The sequence below is a fragment of the Ranitomeya imitator genome, chromosome 2 (genome assembly GCF_032444005.1).
Source record: "Ranitomeya imitator isolate aRanImi1 chromosome 2, aRanImi1.pri, whole genome shotgun sequence".
NCBI lineage: Eukaryota > Metazoa > Chordata > Amphibia > Anura > Dendrobatidae > Ranitomeya > Ranitomeya imitator.
Genome location: NC_091283.1, coordinates 525,445,920 through 525,458,202, shown reverse-complemented (window position 1 = coordinate 525,458,202; position 12,283 = coordinate 525,445,920). Strand labels below are relative to the sequence as shown.

The 12,283-nt window shown below is 44.8% G+C and overlaps 1 protein-coding gene across 1 annotated transcript in view; it reads left to right on the top strand.

The window, feature by feature from the left end:
- LOC138664836 (uncharacterized) overlaps positions 1-9,520 on the top strand; it is a 120,623-nt gene extending 111,103 nt beyond the window's left edge. The window contains exon 4 of the transcript XR_011318394.1: positions 9,151-9,520. The gene's annotated coding sequence lies outside the window, so the exon portion shown is untranslated. The remainder of the gene's footprint in view (positions 1-9,150) is intronic.
- The last annotated feature ends 2,763 nt before the right edge of the window (positions 9,521-12,283 follow it).

Sequence of the window (12,283 nt, the reverse complement as noted above, 5' to 3'; positions counted from 1 at the left end):
ACACACAGGAGGTTGGCTACAACACAAGGTGAATTCGTACGGAATGAGCACCAAATACACCTCTACTTGAGTGGGTGGTACAGCAATTTAAGTAGCATCAAATGGGCTGTCATTATAAATGTATGCCTCTGCTCTATGCATGTAATTAATACACATCCTAAATCAACAAGTAGTACAGAGTCAGTTTGCCACTGACCTTTTCTCAAAAGGCTATATATTGCCCAGTCCCTTAAGGTCAAGTATATATTTTCATACAATAGCTTAAAACTGGTGTTGACAAGAGTCATCAGAGGTACAGATCTTAGGGTACCGTCACACAGTGGCACTTTGGTCGCTAAGACGGCACGATCCGTGATGTTCCAGCGATATAATTATGATCTCGCTGTGTCTGACACGCTACTGCGATCAGGGACCCTGCTGAGAATCGTACGTCGTAGCAGATCGTTTAAAACTTTATTTCGTCGCTGGATCTCCCGCTGACATCGCTGAATCGGCGTGTGTGACGCCGATTCAGCGATGTCTTCACTGGTAACCAGGGTAAACATCGGGTTACTAAGCGCAGGGACGCGCTTAGTAACCCGATATTTACCCTGGTTACCAGTGTAAATGTAAAACAAAAACACTACATACTTACATTCCCGGTGTCTGGTCATGTCCCTCGCCTTCAGCTTCCCGCACTGACTGGTGAGCGCCGGCCGGCCGTAAAGTACAGCGGTGACGTCACCACTGTGCTTTCCGGCTGTCCGGCGCTCACTGTCAGTGCAGAGAAGCACAGCGCCGGGGGACAGACACAGAATGTAAGTATGTAGTTTTGTTTTTTTTTACATTTACGCTGGTAACCAGGGTAAACATCGGGTTACTAAGCGCGGCCCTGCGCTTAGTAACCCGATGTTTACCCTGGTTACCAGGGGACTTCGGGATCGTTGGTCGCTGGAGAGCTGTCTGTGTGACAGCTCTCCAGCGACCAAACAGCGACGCTGCAGCGATCGACATCGTTGTCGTATCGCTGCAGCGTCGTTTTAGTGTGACGGTACCCTTAGATTCATCCACTTCAAAAGGTGAGCAACATATACCCTCATCATGACATATGAAATATGTCTTTCCATCTCTTTTAATAAGAGCAGTCAGTAAAGCAGAAGGTATTTCCATTGATTCCAGCAGCTGTTCTCTATGGAACAAAGGTAGCTGTAAAAAATATGAAAAAATAATATGTACTGCTGTGTGCCAAGAAATATATAAAGATTTATTTTTCCTTCTGAAATTTTATTGTGCTGATCTCATAGTGAGTGAATTCCTTTCATAGTTTAAAAGGAAAAGTACTTTACAATGACAATTGAAGAAGTGGAGTGATTACTTTGGAGACTACTGTAGCACATCAAGATCTAATGCTCATCTCCAGGCATTAACATCAATTTTCCTACACCAATGACTCCTTATTGAAGATCATTTGGCTCAGTGCATATGTGGTATGTGCATCTAATCAATAAAGCAGAGCTGCAGTGTAAGGCAAGGTATGCTAAGAGCAGCAGCAATGATAAATACAGTGACTTTCAGATTGGCAGCCAACCAGCCATCACCAGTGAAAATTAAATTGAAGATAAACATTATGCAAGATGTCACAAATGGAAAAAAAACACTTTTTTAATCTGCTATGTCACAGAGTTTTGGACTATATGAAAAGAGTTCACCGTGGGGGGAATATATTTGCAAAACCGCTTAAAGAGAGAGTGTCTAATATAAAGTTGTTGAACTGTTCTTATCTGGGGTGTAACAAGCAATCATGGAGCCCAAAGACAAAGTAAAGAGGCCACCACCTGCAAAGACCACCAGAGGTATTGACTGTGTTCAATTAATGTTATTGTAAACTAATCAAGGTCTTCACAAACACATTACTGTTCACTGAACTTAGGAGGAGTTGTGTACCATCTTAAAAGTGCTGTCTTTAACATTGTTGGCCTAACCTTAGGATAGGTCATCAGTGTATGATTGGTGGTGGTGCAATACCTGGCACCTCCGCCGATCAGCTGTTCCCAGTGTCGGCGGCAGACGGAGTTGCTGTTCCCAGTCTCAGCGGCGGATGGAATTGCAATTCCCAGTGTAGGCACGAACTGCACATTTGCGAAGCTGCACACCACAGCTCAGTTGACTGTATAGTGGCCTGTTGTGAATTCCGCTCTTGGGCTCCCTCCGGTGGTTGTTTGTAGCATTTTTGTGAGTTCTGCTCTTTGGCTCCCTCTTGTGGTTTTGAGTGGTATGGCTGCTTCTTGGATTTAGCTTCAGCAGCTGTTTTCACTGATCGTCTTTCTCGCTCGGCTATATTAGTCTGGCCTTATCCCTCATTCAATGCCAGTTGTCAATTGTTCCTGCCTGGAGTCATTGCTCTTAGGACTTTCCTGACACTCTGACCAGTTCATCAAAGCTAAGTCCTTGCTTGTCCTTTTGCGGTTCTCTTGTTGTGGACTTGTTGTTCAGCACTTTCTTTGTTTTTGTTCATTTGTCCAACTTTTCAGTATGGATCTATTCAGCTAAGCTGGAAGCTCTGGGCAGCAGAGTTTGCCCTCCACACCTTTAGTCAGGTGTGGAGATTTTTGCATTTCTCTGCGGTGGACTTTTTCTAGTTTTTATTACTGACCGCACAGCGCTCTGTCCTGTACTATTTTCTATCTAGCTAGAAGTGGCCTCCTGTGCTAAATCTTGTTTCATACTACGTATGTCATTTCCTTCTCCTCTCACAGTCATTATTTGTGGGGGGCTAATCTATCCTTTGGGGATTTTCTCTGAGGCAAGATAGTTTTCCTGCTTCTATCTTTAGGGGTAGTTAGCTCTTAGGCTGTGACGAGATGCCTAGGCAGAGTTAGGAGCATTCCACGGCTACTTCTAGTGTTGTGTTGAGCTTAGGGACTGCGGTCAGTATAGTTGCCACCTGCTCAGAGCTAGACGCATGTCGCTCCTTAATCACCAGATCATAACAGTGGCCAGTGGCTGCAGCCAGATATTGTACATCCGCCACCTAGTTAAATCAATAGAAGGTGGATGTGCAGTATCCAGCTGTGGCCACTATTACTTTGACGGAGATGTGCTAGGCAGTTCCCGCTGACACTGGGAACAGCTGACTGGCGGTGGTGCCAGGTGTCACACCCCCACTGATCAGACATTGATGACCTATCCTAAGGAAAGGCAATCAATGTTAAAGTCCAAAAAAAAACCTTTAAGGTTCATTCAGACATCTGTGATGTATGGACCATGATGTACAGACTGGCTGGGGATCTCTTAACCTGCCTCTTATATGCCTATGAGGTTGTCAAGTGCGGGTAAGGTCGGTTCATGCATCGTGATCCATACACTGAGGTCACAGACATCTGTATGAAGCTTAATGTGTATTAGAACTTCCTCACTCTCTCCTGATACATAATAGAATTGTCTGGTAGTGGTTAACCCCATACAGAACACATGGATGCTTGGTTGAAAATAATAGTTTAGTGTACAAATAATTCATGTGTATAATGAGCTTTACATTTACCCAAAGTGATCACCAACCTCTTCACACTAACCACTTAGGCAACTTTAAAGAAGAGCTAGATCTACTTGGACCTCTTCATAGTTGCTATTCCTGCTAATCTGGTTGATACACCCACCATTCTTCTCATAAGATATGGCTCTTATACAAATTTCCATTTTCCACAGTAAATATAAATTTGATAGTCGTCGGTGGTTGATATCTTTTTAATGTCTAACTGAAAAGATGGTAACAAATAACAAGATTTTGAAACTACTCAGTCTCTTCATCATGATCAGTATGACAGAAAATCTGAAGAGTCACATATTTACACATCAGGATAAGGAATAATTTACTAGTTGCTTGGCGTCTGACTGCTCGAGCACGTGGAGAATGGGGCTTTAGAACCCGGAAACAAAGAAACAGCCTACAGCTGTCCTCTGCTTTCTTCAGCAGTCCCAAAGACGATGGAACAGAGATCGAACATATGAACCTTCACTTCATTCATTCCATTCATTCATTGGTTAGTCTCCCAGCGATCAATATGATAGTTTACAATTTTCCTGATTATCATAAATGTTTAGTGAGTTTCCATGCCCTCTATAGTAGTCATTTGTCCATCTACAATCCTTTAAAAATTGCTGTTGATGATGCTCCCTCTATAGACCCAACATCTACACCTTTACTTCTTTATAAGCTATTATACAGTTAGGTCCATATATATTTGGACAGAGACAACATTTTTCTAATTTTGGTTATAGTCCTTACCACAATAAATTTTAAGCAAAACAATTCAGATGCAGTTGAAGTTCAGACTTTCAGCTTTCATTTGAGGGTATCCACATTAAAATTGGATGAAGGGTTTAGAAGTTTCAGCTCCTTAACATGTGCCACCCTGTTTTTAAAGGGACCAAAAGTAATTGGACAGATTCAATAATTTTAAATAAAATGTTCATTTTTAGTACTTGGTTGAAAACCCTTTGTTGGCAATAACTGCCTGAAGTCTTGAACTCATGGACATCACCAGACGCTGTGTTTCCTCCTTTTTGATGCTCTGCCAGGCCTTCACTGCGGTGGTTTTCAGTTGCTGTTTGTTTGTGGGCCTTTCTGTCTGAAGTTTAGTCTTTAACAAGTGAAATGCATGCTCAATTGGGTTGAGATCAGGTGACTGACTTGGCCATTCAAGAATATTCCACTTCTTTGCTTTACTAAACTCCTGGGTTGCTTTGGCTTTATGTTTTGGGTCATTGGTCGTCGTTTCATACTACAGATGGACAATCCGTTTTGCTGCATTTGGCTGGATCTGAGCACACAGTATGGCTCTCAATACCTCAGAATTCATTCGGCTGCTTCTGTCCTGTGTCACATCATCAATAAACACTAGTGACGCAGTGACACTGGCAGCCATGCATGCCCAAGCCATCACACTGCCTCCGCCGTGTTTTACAGATGATGTGGTATGCTTTGGATCATGAGCTGTACTGCGCCTTCGCCATACTTTTCTCTTTCCATCATTCTGGTAGAGGTTGATCTTGATTTCATCTATCCAAAGAATGTTCTTCCAGAACTGTGCTGGCTTTTTTAGATGTTTTTTAGCAAAGTCCAGTCTAGACTTTTTATTCTTGATGCTTATGAGTGGCTTGCATCGTGCAGTGAACCCTCTGTATTTACTTTTATGCAGTCTTCTCTTTATGGTAGATTTGGATATTGATATGCCGACCTCCTGGAGAGTGTTGCTCACTTGGTTGGCTGTTGTGAAGGGGTTTCTCTTCACCATGGAGATTATTCTGCGATCATCCACCACTGTTATCGTCCGTGGGCACCCAGGTCTTTTTGCATTGATGAGTTCACCAAGTGCTTTCTTTCTTTCTCAGGATGTACCAAACTGTAGATTTTGCCACTCCTAATGTTGTAGCAATTTCTCGGATGGTTTTTTTCTGTTTTCGCAGCTTAAGGATGGAGAGCTCCTTTGACTGCATGTTTACTTCACAGCAAAACCTTCCAAATGCAAGCACCACAACTCAAATCAACTCGAGGCCTCTTATCTGCTTAATTGGGAATGATATAACGAAGGGATTGCCCACACCTGTCCATGAAATAGCCTTGGAGTCAATTGTCCAATTACTTTTGGTCCCTTTAAAAACAGGGTGGCACGTGTTAAGGAGCTGAAACTCCTAAACCCTTCATCCAATTTTAAATGTGGATACCCTCAATGAAAGCTGAAAGTCTGAATTTCAACTGCATCTGAATTGTTTTGTTTAAAATTCATTGTGGTAATGTCTAGAACCAAAATTAGAAAAATGTTGTCTGTCCAAATATATATGGACCTAACTGTAATTCTGGAAATACTGCAGAATAGCAGCTGCAGGTCTTATAAAAGCTCCATCCTTGTGGGAATTATAATTAGTTTTGATGGTGTAATATGGGGAAGATCTGTATTTCTGTTTTTGTTTTTAGCCTCAGTGATCACGTGGCAGAAGATCCTTCATTAAGCAATGAACTGTTTTTCTTACCACCCATCTGCAAACTAAAGTTTATTAGTTTAGATAATGATTCACATTAAGGAAATGTTATTTGCTGGAGGTCTGGGAATTTGTTTCTGAATTGAACATTGTATCTGAGAGTCATGTTCAGTAATTATATGAAATCCAGATGTGAAGAATTCATATTTTATAAAACTTTTTACGGAATCAGTGAAAAAGTCTATTGACTAATAAGATGCTTTTACATTGAGATCAGATTAATATAAGATGGTTATAGTATACTAGATGGTGGCCCGATTCTAACGCATCGGGTATTCTAGACTATATATGTATGTACATCGCGCTTAGCACAGCCATGTAGTATATAGCAAAGCCACGTAGTATATAACACAGCCACGTAGTATATAACACAGACAGCCACGTAGTATACAGGTCCTTCTCAAAAAATTAGCATATAGTGTTAAATTTCATTATTTACCATAATGTAATGATTACAATTAAACTTTCATATATTATAGATTCATTATCCACCAACTGAAATTTGTCAGGTCTTTTATTGTTTTAATACTGATGATTTTGGCATACAACTCCTGATAACCCAAAAAACCTGTCTCAATAAATTAGCATATTTCACCCATCCAATCAAATAAAAGTGTTTTTTAATAACAAACAAAAAAACCATCAAATAATAATGTTCAGTTATGCACTCAATACTTGGTCGGGAATCCTTTGGCAGAAATGACTGCTTCAATGCGGCGTGGCATGGAGGCAATCAGCCTGTGACACTGCTGAGATGTTATGGAGGCCCAGGATGCTTCAATAGCGGCCTTAAGCTCATCCAGAGTGTTGGGTCTTGCGTCTCTCAACTTTCTCTTCACAATATCCCACAGATTCTCTATGGGGTTCAGGTCAGGAGAGTTGGCAGGCCAATTGAGCACAGTAATACCATGGTCAGTAAACCATTTACCAGTGGTTTTGGCACTGTGAGCAGGTGCCAGGTCGTGCTGAAAAATGAAATCTTCATCTCCATAAAGCATTTCAGCCGATGGAAGCATGAAGTGCTCCAAAATCTCCTGATAGCTAGCTGCATTGACCCTGCCCTTGATGAAACACAGTGGACCAACACCAGCAGCTGACATGGCACCCCACACCATCACTGACTGTGGGTACTTGACACTGGACTTCAGGCATTTTGGCATTTCCTTCTCCCCAGTCTTCCTCCAGACTCTGGCACCTTGATTTCCGAATGACATGCAAAATTTGCTTTCATCAGAAAAAAGTACTTGGGACCACTTAGCAACAGTCCAGTGCTGCTTCTCTGTAGCCCAGGTCAGGCGCCTCTGCCACTGTTTATGGTTCAAAAGTGGCTTTACCTGGGGAATGCGGCACCTGTAGCTCATTTCCTGCACACGCCTGTGCACGGTGGCTCTGGATGTTTCCACACCAGACTCAGTCCACTGCTTCCTCAGGTTCCCCAAGGTCTGGAATCGGTCCTTCTCCACAATCTTCCTCAGGGTCCGGCCTCCTCTTCTCGTTGTACAGCGTTTTCTGCCACATTGTTTCCTTCCAACAGACTTACCATTGAGGTGCCTTGATACAGCACTCTGGGAACAGCCTATTTGTTGAGAAATTTCTTTCTGGGTCTTACCCTCTTGCTTGAGGGTGTCAATGATGGCCTTCTTGACATCTGTTAGGTCGCTAGTCTTACCCATGATGGGGGTTTTGAGTAATGAACCAGGCAGGGAGTTTATAAAAGCCTCAGGTATCTTTTGCATGTGTTTAGAGTTAATTAGTTGATTCAGAAGATTAGGGTAATAGGTCGTTTAGAGAACCTTTTCTTGATATGCTAATTTATTGAGACAGGTTTTTTGGGTTATCAGGAGTTGTATGCCAAAATCATCAGTATTAAAACAATAAAAGACCTGACAAATTTCAGTTGGTGGATAATGAATCTATAATATATGAAAGTTTAATTGTAATCATTACATTATGGTAAATAATGAAATTTAACACTATATGCTAATTTTTTGAGAAGGACCTGTATAGCACAGACAGCCACGTACTATATAGCACAGCCACGAAGTATATAGCACAGCCCACGTAACACAGACAGCCACGTAGTATATAGCACAGCCACGTAGTATATAGCAGCCATGTATATAGCACCCACGTAGGATATAACACAGCCCACGTAATATATAGCACAGTCCACACAGTATATAACTCAGGCCACGTAGTATATAGCACAGCCCACGCAGAATATAACACTGCCCACGTGGTATATTGCATAGCCTACGTAGTATATAACACAGTCCACGTAGTATATAACAGAGCCCATGCAGTATATAACACTGCCCACGTAGTATATAGCAGCCAGGCAATATATAACATAGGCCATGTAATATATAGCACAGCCCACATAGTATATAACACAACCGACATAGTATATAGCACAGGCCACGCAGTATATAACACAGTCCACATAGTATATAGCAGTGTGGGCACCATATCCCTGTTAAAAAATGAAAATGAAAAATAGTTATATACTCACCCTCCGGCATCCACCGAAGTTGTCGCGATGCTGCCGCCAGCTTCCGTTCCCAGTGATGCATTGCAAAATTACCCAGATGACAGCGGTCTCACGAGGCCATCGCGACCAATCAGCGATGCAGGATTTCCGTTACAGACAAACAGACAGACAAACAGACGGAAGTACCCCTTAGACCATTATATAGATAGATTCATTGGTGACTGACTACTCAAGCTTTTTTGGGTGTGAAGCCCCATTTAACATACATGGAGCTCTTTTTTTTTGGTTTTGGTTCCTGTACCTTTGCGGGGTCCCCGTTGGGACTCCCGCTCTGTGCAGGCTCCATGCTGTCATGACACGGTCTCTGCTTCCCCTCCCTCCTCTGCTTCCTGGCATGCAGCCAGCAGGTTCTTGGGTGGTGTGCTTAGGTTGCGCGCATGCTTGCTCCCGGTCTCTTAAAGAGACAGCACGCATTTTCTGACCAATGGCGTGTTAATGATCACTATTTCTAGCCCCTCCACCATAGGGATGGTGCCGGAGCAACAAGTATCCTCAGTTGCTAACTTCTGGTTTCTGCTAGCATGTGCTTCTGTTTCTGAAGTTCTCTACCAGTGCTCCGCTTAAACTGTTTGTCTCCACAGACTATCTGCTACCCGTTACCTGGCTTTCCTGGACGTTCTCCAATCTGCTCACTCCAGTTCCGTTTCATCCCGCCATTCAGTCACCTGAACGTCAGGACAACGTCAGTACCGCTGGAACCAGCTTCTACCCGTACACCCGGTACCCACCGGTTAGCTCTACGTAACCCTGCTTGTCCGTCTGTCCCGCTGGGTCAGCTACCACGAGTCTGGGGTCTAACTGGAGGTGGCACCCGTGTCCCCTAGGCATCCCATTCTGACCCTGTTCGAGGGGCCTTACCACGGGTGTCTGGGGCTCACGTAGTCACGCCCCCTTCGGAGCCCCCCGGACCATGGTCCCGAGGCTCCACGTTTAATTACAATAAAAATGAATAAGAACTTCACATCTGTGCCTCCATTTCCATTCGTTACAACATGACACCGCTCTTATTGATCTGGGAAGTCAACTATGTCTATTCATTCCTGCAGGCAGAGGCTTTCTGTTCTGGCTAATAGAGGACTGTCCCAAGTAGTATTGGCTTCATGATAAAACCCCACTAAAGGCATTGTCTCATTCTATTAAATCTGTAAAACGTGAACCTGCTTATAGATACAATTAACTTTACATTTTACTCCTTATTAAAACTTCTCTATGTTCTCAAGAAAAGCAGAAGTTTTAATTCAATAGTTTACAGCTTGTTGCCAATGCCATGGTCAGGGCCGCCATAAGGACATTACTGCCCTTGTTGGTGTATGGGGTCTGGTGCACAGAAGCAGAGAAGGGGGCCCGAACACTCTGGCAGTTCGCCCCCCCACTTTGCTTCTGCTCACCGGGCCCTAGGGGTAAGGGGCTGGTCACCATCACTTAGTAGCAGTTCAGGGCCATGGGTGCATTAACAACACTGCACAGCAGGGGTGTCGTTAGGCACTTTGATTCTGTGTCTGCACCCCGAATCATAAGTGTGCTGCCCCGGATCTCAAGTTCGAAGGGGCAATTTTCAATAAATTTTATTGTATCGGCCTCTCAGCGCACACACGCCGCTTTACTTCCACAAATCAGCGTCTCGTAGCTCCTGTCTTAATAGCACCTCCTCTCAGTTCGTCCTGTCTGATGCCTGTAGTGAGATCACCTCCTGCTCCATACACACACTTCCAGCCTGTGCAGAATGGTATCTGCATACTCATGGCCCGGGCCGTATTTGCCACTAGGCACTTGAGGGCACGTGCCTAGGGTGGGACGGTGCCGAAGGGGGGGGGGGGGGGTATCACCTGAGCAAGTTTTTTGTTCTGTTCTGTTTTTTTTTAAATTTAAGTCTGGGGTCTCGTCCCCGCTAGCAGCCACCCACCTCCAACCTCACAACGCCCCCGCTTGAGGACGTCATACAGCTCGTCCTGTGTGAGCGGTCACATGGTATTGCTCGTTAAGGTGATGAATATGGACGCATATTCATCACCTTAATGAGCGATACCATGTGACCGCTCACAGAGGAAGAAGCTGCCGCGCCGGGACAGAGCTGGGTTCGGCGCATTGTGGAAAGTTGAGAATGACAGCCAGGGAGGACGGGGGGAGGATGAAGGAGGGCGGAGGGAGGATGGGGGAACGAGCCATGTGTGCAAGATGGGAGCAGGAGCCAGGGAAAACTGAGCCATTCATACAAGGGGGGGAGCTGAGCCATTCATACAAGGGGGAGGAAACTGGGCCATTCATACAAGGGGGAGGAAACTGAGCCATTCATACAAGGGGGGGAAACTAAGCCGTTCATAAAAGGGGGGGAAACAGCCATTCATACAAGGGGGAAAGCTGGGCCATTCATACAAGGGGGGGAGGGGGGAACCATTTGAGTGGGGATGGGGGGATTTATTATGTGTGTGGTGAGTTTGAGTAGGGATGAGGGGATTTATTATGTGCGGGGACAATTGGAGTGGGGGTGGAGGGATTTATTGTGTGTGGGGACAATTTGAGTGAGTATAGGGGGAATTATTATGTGGGAAGAATTTGAGTGGGGTTGGGGGATTTAATGTGTGGGGGATATTTGAGGACACAAAATGAAGAGCAAAGGGGGAGATGGGGAAACAGTATGGGGAGAATGGGGGACATGTATGAGAAAACTGTACTGGGTAATGGGGGGCATGTATGAGGAAACAGTACTAGGCAATGGGGGGCATGTATGAGGAAACAGTACAGGGGAATGGGGGGCATGTATGAGGAAATAGTACTAGGCAAAGGGGGGCATGTATGAGGAAACAGTACGGGGGAATGGGGGCATGTATGAGGAAACAGAACTGGGGAATGGGGGGCATGTATGGGCAATGGGGGGCATGTATGAGGAAACAGTACGGGGGGATAGGTGCAGACAGTATGGGGATTAAATGGGGGAATGTATGTGGGCACAGTATGAGTAGCAATATGAAAAATGTATGTGGACAGAGAACGGGGAGTGAGGGTGATGGGATGTGTGCAGACACATTATGGGGAGTCATGTGCACAGACAGTATAGAAAGCGAGGGGGTCAATATATGAGGAGACAGTATAGTGAATAGGAGGGATGTGAGAGGAGACAGTATGAGGAGGGAGGGGAATAGTGTGATGAGACAGTATGGGGGAAGAAAAGTTAGTGGGCACAGAATAGAAACTGAGTAGTGGGTTCATAGCATGGGGACAGTGTAAGGGCACAGCCAGGAGTGGACAGTATACCAAGGAGGGGGAGTGTGATGGTAGAGTACAGTATAAATACTGGGCCCTATAGAGGGGACACAGTGTGAATGGACAGTGTGAAGAGGTGGCTGGTATGGAAAGGAGAGGTCAGTGTAAAGAGCATGTACCATAAGAGGGACAGTGTGGGGTCATGTTTTGTGCAGACAATATAGTGAGGGGCAATTTTTCATTCAGGAGCATTATAATGACACTTGTATCTTTAAGAGCATCTGGAACGCCCCCAGACACAGGGCCACGCGTTTTCGGTACCGGGCCTCTCTGGTTCTGTTCCGAGGCTGTCACGGTGGCTAGACCCGGTCCGCAACCCTGCTAAGGGGCGTCCAATAAAGGTGGTGCAGTCTGTCAGGGGTTCGTGACGCCACCTGTGGTGTTCGGTCAGGGTGACTGACGCTGCTGTGGGGTCCGCTGGGGTGATGGAATGGCAGCTGGATGGTATACCTT